The sequence below is a fragment of the Hyperoodon ampullatus genome (genome assembly GCF_949752795.1).
Source record: "Hyperoodon ampullatus genome assembly, chromosome: 7".
Taxonomy (NCBI): Eukaryota; Metazoa; Chordata; class Mammalia; order Artiodactyla; family Ziphiidae; genus Hyperoodon; species Hyperoodon ampullatus.
Window position 1 is genome coordinate 9,780,760 of NC_136920.1, and position 7,137 is coordinate 9,787,896.

The window sequence follows — 7,137 nt, forward strand, 5'->3', positions numbered from 1 at the left end:
CAGAGCCAGGAGCCAGGACCTGACCTATGTCTCCTATATTTTCTGAGCTTCTGAATCAACAATCCTGCTAGAGGGCTTCACTGGTGGCGCAGTGGTTGAGAATCTGCTTGCCAATGCAGGGGACACGGATTCAATCCCCGTTCCAGGAAGATCCCACATGCCGCTGAGCAGCTAAGCCCGTGCGCCACAACTACTGAGCCTGCACTCTAGAGCCCGTGCTCCGCAACAAGAGAAGCCACCGCAATGAGAAGCCCACGCACCGCAACGAAGACTAGCCCCGGCTCGCCACAACTAGAGAAAAGCCCGTGCGCATTAACGCAGCCAAAAAGGAAAGAAAGAAAGAAAGAAAAAAAAAACCCTGCTAGACACTCCCACTTCTCACTTTCCCCAGTACCCTGCCCCTCCCTCCAAGTCTTCTCATTTTCCTAGTTGCACTCTTGCTGAAGTCAGAAATCTGCTTCCCAAATCCAAACCAACTAGCCCTGGGCCTGGGAGACTTGAGGGCAAGTTTGGAGAGGCTGGGAAATGGTGGAGCTGTCACTTAACTCAGGTTTGTTTTAGTCACCCACTGTAGTACTGGAATTATCAGAATAATGAAATCCAAAAAAAAAAAAGAAAAAAAAACCCAGAGTGAAAAAGCCTTTTGTACAGCTGGAGGAGTAAATAAAGAACTTTCCTGGGGTTCGTTTAAATTATCAAGACGCTAGTCCCCTGCCTTGGACATAAACTTCAGAGGAATTTTATGGTGGCCTCCTTCTCTCTTTTTGTGCTCAGGAGGAGGAAATGACTTCTGGCCTCCTTCTTTGCCCCTTCCTGTCGCTGACCCTGGCCTTGACATTTTCCAATCCTGGCCAGTTTTGAGCCTGCTCAGCGCCAGGAAACATGTAGCCCCTGGTGAATCCCCAGCCTCTCCTCTCTTACTCCTTTGCTCTCCAGTGAAGTCCTTGTGCTTCCTGGGAGTCTTCCAGCTCTGCAAGAACAGAGACTTCTCCAAAAGATGCTGAAACTGGGCCTCAATTCAGAATAGGCACTTAAGCCCAGGGACCATTGTGTTGGGGACTGGTCTGCTGCTGACCTGTCTGGACAGTTGATTTTATTATTTTAATTGAAGTATAGTTGATTTACAATGTTGGGTTTCAGGTGAACAGCAAAGTGAATATACATAATTACATACATATTATATGTTTTTTCAGATTCTTTCCCATTGTTATTACAAGATATTGAATATAGTTCCCTGTGCTATATACAATAGGTCCTTGTTTATTTTCTATGTAGTTGGACAGTTGATGCACATTCATGCACTGAAGTAAAGGCAACATAGAGTCAAGTGTTGGGGACCAGGATACAAATTCCAGCCCTGCTGCCTTGCCAGTGACCCAATCAGAGCTTGCTTCCCCATTTGCAACTTAACATGATTTCCAGTAATGTAGGACAAGGAGCTGTTTGCTGAGGCCCCTCCCCTCCCCTGGGCTGAGGGTGTAGCCAGGCTGGGAGACCCATGCTAGGTGCAGCATCTTCTTCAGAACTGTGTCCCACACTTACGTTTCACGGACCAGGTTTACTGGAAGGAGACTCTTCTCTACTCGTTCAGGGAATACAGGGAGGGGCAAGGACATCTCAGGGACTTAGAAGATGGGTGGGACCATGAGGGTATTCCAGTTGCAAGTGAGAGGAATTATCTGCAGGTTTACAGGCCATTCCACAGGACAAGAGACATGACCAGCTTGTGGCTTGGGAAATGACAACCGATTAAAAGACGGAGTCACCCAAGATGTTAGAGGGAACAGCAGAGAGCTTTTTAATCAGCTTTAAGTACTTTCATAGAAGCAATGGTAATACTGCTCCTCCCCATGTCCCCCAGCTGTTTTTCTTCATCCCAGCCCAGTTCACAGCCAACTGCTGAACAGCAGAAAGTAGGCTGCTTTAAAGGAAGTGTCCATTTTTTCCTGTAGGGATGTTGCTGGGTCCTTCAGTTCACTCACCCAGTACACAGCTTTCCCCTCCTCCAGGTCCCTGCTCTACTTGGGAGATTAGACTGCATGACAGTGCAGTATAACTTATTAGACAAGTTAAACAGGAACAAGGTAGAACACCCACGAAAACACCCACCCACACCAGTTTGGTTCATACACAAATGAATCACACCAATGAAGAGCTTTTTAATTTTTATTAATATGTAATTAAAATTTTCAAAATAGTGAGACTTCTCCAAACACTAGATACATGAGGAATACCTGAAAATTAAAGACAAGGCAGTTATTAGGTTCCTATGTAAATACAAATACAAACCAGTTCAGACAAATGAAATGAAAAGATACAGTTTGAAGCTACTTTCATCTTCCACCTCCCCTAACTCTGGAGCCTAGCGCCTGAAAGAAAAGAAAAACGTAGAGTCCTGAAAGCAGAGGTTCAAGTCAAGCAAAGATGCCACAGGGATTTGAACCCCGTCCTGGAAACCAGGAGTGCCAACCACCAGCATCTTTTGCTTTTTTTTTTAAGCTAGGAAAGGCCAAAAAGCAAAACCTGAGAAAACAAAACCTTTTGTTTTCTCAGGAAAAGAAAAACCTTTATAAATAACCCTACTGAAGAGCACTGGAGAATCTGCTTCAGCTAAGATGCTAGCTTGGCCAAGTCTGTTATGTTCACCTGAAAAAGTCTTAGCAGAGAATTTTTGCAATCCACCCCCCAACAGCCCCTCAACTGCTAAAGTGCCCGTCTGTCTACTTCAGTTTATACCTTCCCACCCAATAAGACAGTTCTTAAATGTTATTTCTTCATTTACTGGTTTAAGTTTCTTTTAATCACTGGATAATAATGCCACACATCTGAAACATCTCAGAGCTTTTTAGTTGTGGTCTTAGTATCATTAACTATTTGCAGGCAAATTAATGGTCATTTCTAGTAGTGCAACCCACCGGAAGACCTTGGCGCCAATTACCTTAAGACCGATTATGGGTCATGCCCACAAGGATCCAAGCTACCAGCAGCAGCGAGGTGAGGGGTGAAGGGTCTGCGCTAGGCCAAAGGCAGGGGGTGGCGATGTGGCAGAGAAGTCACTTGTGGGGAGACCTTGCTTTTTAACAGGCTTCTGGAAAAGCTAGGGAAAAGTGGTTGCCCGCTTTCCCCCTTTCCCTCCCCTTCAAGCATCACTTTTTGAGGTTTGGGCTTTATTAAGAGCTGCTATAAAAACAGCTGAATTATATGTTAGGACAAGCCCAGGGGTATACAAGGTACTCAAGCATTCGTCTGGATGCTTCACTCCCCAAGAGGCGGCCTCAATGCATTGTCTGCAAAGGGTGTTGTTGAGGCAAGTCCTCACTTCCTAACAGAAGATGGGGTTGAGAGGCCGACACCATTCGGATTGACCTTGGTATAATAGCGCTTTGCTGTCTCTCTTGCCACAGGAAGACTCCGTGGTTGTCCTACTTTAAGCCTTTGGTGCCTTTAGTGAGGGTTACCTGAAAAATCTTAAAAAAAGGCTTAGCGCCCACCTCACCCCTCCACCCCCAGGCCAACAAAACAACTTGCTCATGCTGTTGACACCAGCGTAAAGCTGAAAGGTCATTTAGTACTAAATTACCCGTAACAGATCTGACTTGGTATGTAAATATAGAAAAAGCTTGTTCACCTGTTGTCCTCATTTTGTCCACTGGTGAATTCAACTGGAAGCTCCTTCTATAGTCTGAAGAATACCATCTGAAAGAACTAGTGGTTCCCAATCCCCACATTTAAAATGCAATGTTTGGTTTGTTTATTAAAAGTAAATAAGCTATTTTTCCTTACTGGGTCTGGCTTCTCTGGCCCTTCGCATACGTCTGTTGTTTTGAATGTTCCTGTATATAAGAATTAAGACCAAGGGAGGGGAGAGAGAAACCGGGCACAAAGACAATGCACTAAGACCACTGAACTGTTGTTAAACATTTCCACTTGCCAGTTAAATTTCGTGAAGACTGTTGTTCGTTTGAAATTTATTTCTTGTCACTGATTTTAAAGTTGCATCTGGAAAAGACTAAAGGCTTCAGTGCCCTCCCACCCCTTACCAGAAATGAACAAAAAAGCATTTTACCTAAAGCACAGCAAAAGGGACTTTGTTTCAATCACAAACACGAATGCTTAAAGCTGCAGAAATTTCCTCAACACTCAGCCTTTTATTACTCAGCTGGATTTTCCTTCAACAATCACTACTCCAAGCATTGGGGGAAACACAACTTTTAATCATACTCCAGTTGTTTCATAATGCATTCTAATAGCAGCGGATCAGAACAGTACTGCATTACTTGCCAACAGAACAGACAGACCTGAGATCAAGACAACTGCATTCTGTGTAGTCTGCAAAAAAAAAACTAAAACAAGTAAGCCCCACCCTCTCCTCCCTTCCCTCCAAAATCGGGGGAAAAAATTACTTGAGTATGCTGATAAACTCACTGCAAGGTCTCACACTCACTAGTAGAACAGAAGGCAGAGCCAAGTGTTTATATGCAAGTCAAAATCCTGAACAGCTTCATGAAGGATGAAATGAAGCCTCTGCAAAGGAAAATTCTTTAAAAAACCCACATGCCCTCCCCCACACCAAGTGCCTATATAAAAGGCTAATCAATAGTGTAAACATCAGCTACCACTAGATGACACGACTGTAAGCATTTAAAGTTAACATGCAAACTGGAAATGTGGACAATATGATCTCTCATTACTCTAGTTTAACCACTTGACTCCTTTCTGATAACAGCGTAGGTGTTAAGTTACCTGTTTTCCTGATCATAATCTCCCACCTGTCTAAGAGGTATTTATTCCTTATTTAGAGGGCCTCTATTGCCATGTGCCTGGAATTATTAAATGCTCATCACTTTTACGAAGGATAAAATTTGTTTTTCCTGCCTTAAGTTAAATTCGTTCTTCCGCTCAACTCCTGATCTTGTCCGTTAGGAGTTCAAAGTCTCTGAAAGATGAGAAGAATCCCCCCAAGATTGCCCAACACTAACTACAGACAAACAATTTTATTTAAATAAGGAGACAGCTTTCTAAAAGCATACATTCTCTAGAAGTATTTTATTTTGAATAATTTAACGGTTTTCTGCACAATACACATCATAACATTTAAATTTTAGCAAGATTAACCACCTGAATTCTGGTTAACAGCACATTATGCTACCCTTAAATAGGCTTTTCAGAGATTCAATGCTAAACAAATTGTTCTTAGTATTATACACATTACCTTTATTAATCTCAAGAGGCTTTAAGGAATTACTAGCCTCTGAGTGAAGTGTGCTAACCCATCATGGAAGCCCACAGGCACACCAAGTCCTGTCTAATTTTAAAAGGCTGGATAGGAAAATCCCTCACAATCCCGGAATCCCTGAGGTAAGGGACCTAGGACCTCCACCGCTCTTAGCAAAGGTAAGCACTTATCCCTATCATGCAATACTGCAGATACAAGTTAAACTTATCTGTTAACAGCTGCCTGCTGTTTTCTGCTCCCAGATGAAATGAAGCAACTCTTCTGATAATGAGAAACCTGTCTGAGGCAAACGAAAGATTGGCAAACAGCACAGCCTCCTCCTCAATCCACTTGATCCCACTCATTTCAATTATTTCAGCTTCTTTTATTCCAGGATTAATGTGTAGCATTATCATTTTCATTTCATTTCGCTTTTGTATTCTGCTTTTGTAAAAGCAGTATTGAGATGGACATTTGATCTTCATTGTATTTCTCATCATTTCATTATTTCTCATCAATTCATTATTTTTGTGGATACAGCTTGATAAGCCAAACTTTAAAGTGGTAGATTCCATTAACTTTAAATTGGTAGCTTTCATTTGCTTAATTTTTTTTGCATATGCAGACAATGCGTTCATCAGTAGTTAAGGATCTCAGGGTTATGCTTTTTCCCCCATGTAGGTATGAAATATAATCTTTTCTGCCTTTACTTATCATTCACCAAGGAGCTGTTCCCCTCTCGATCTAGGCCATCATACTGCCAGGTTGGTTATGACTCAGAAGATGTTATCTGAAAAAAGTCTACAGGAAAAAAAAAGGGTTTCCCCTCCCTCATCAACAAAAGCCCACCCTCTTAGCAGTTTACAAATACTTCGATGCAAATTTGAGACAGTTTACAATAATTTTGAAGCATACCTTAACATCCTGTTTTGCAGCCACAGTTTTTCCTACACTAAAAAAAATGCTTGCTTACATACAACTGAAAATAGAATCTTACTTGATAATATAAAAGCTACCATCAGAAGAAATCCCTTCAGGATCATTAAGCCACTTCCTTTGCTCTGAAGCTCCTATAGTAGTATTAAGTTTTATTAAACCACCTGAAAGAAATTCCAAAAGAGAACCACACACTACCATATGCAAACAACTTAAGCATTTTAAAAATTCCCAAGTTTTTAATCTAACCCCCAGTCCACCATTTTCCTTCCCCAAGCCCTACACTTTAAATCCAGTCAATCTTCATGAACTTCCCCAGCTGTCAAATTCAAAAACTGGGGAAACAGAAACTAGAAAATTGGGAGTTACTTGCCAACTTGGAAGTTGAGAGTTCTTTAGTTTTCCATCCTAAGTATTTAAGTTCTCTGGTAATGAGTTATCTGAAATCATAAACTAAACAATTACCTAAACCCAACCCTCCCAATCCCAACCATAATAAGCCACTGCCAACTAATTGCCAAAATTTGCCCCTCCCCAAGTTATTTTAAAAGTTACATTATTTGAAAACTTAACTTCAACATTTGGACTAGTCAAGCTCTTCTGAAGTTCTCCTGAGATGACTGAACATGAACCAAAGCTGCACTGTGCTGTGCAGTTCAGCTTCACTGGGAACAACTCTTCCAAGGAAAAAAGCAGCTCCAATCCCTGAAGGTGCTGGTGCCAAACAGCGTAGCAGTACAATCCTTCTCTAACTCAGTTTGTCAATAGTACTATAGCATCTGTGGAAAGTCTTAGAGAAACATTTTCTCCCCCACCCTCTTCCCCAAAATACTTCAAGTAAAAATAACCAGTTACGTACTTTAAAAAAAAATCTGATTAAGGGGTGGAAAAATAGAATAACTACCAGCCATTTCTCCAATGGATAGCTCCGCCACAGACCTCAAAGTGAGAGCTGCTTGTGCTCTAGTTTCTACAAACTGTAAACC

At 41.9% G+C, this 7,137-nt stretch overlaps 1 long non-coding RNA gene across 1 annotated transcript; it reads right to left on the minus strand.

Moving 5' to 3' along the window:
* Positions 1-2,148: 2,148 nt before the first annotated feature.
* Positions 2,149-3,196, minus strand: LOC307056440. The gene is made up of 2 exons (XR_013811008.1): positions 2,939-3,196; positions 2,149-2,234 (listed from the first exon to the last, which is right to left on the minus strand). It is a non-coding gene; the product is annotated as an uncharacterized lncRNA (long non-coding RNA).
* Positions 3,197-7,137: the final 3,941 nt, after the last annotated feature.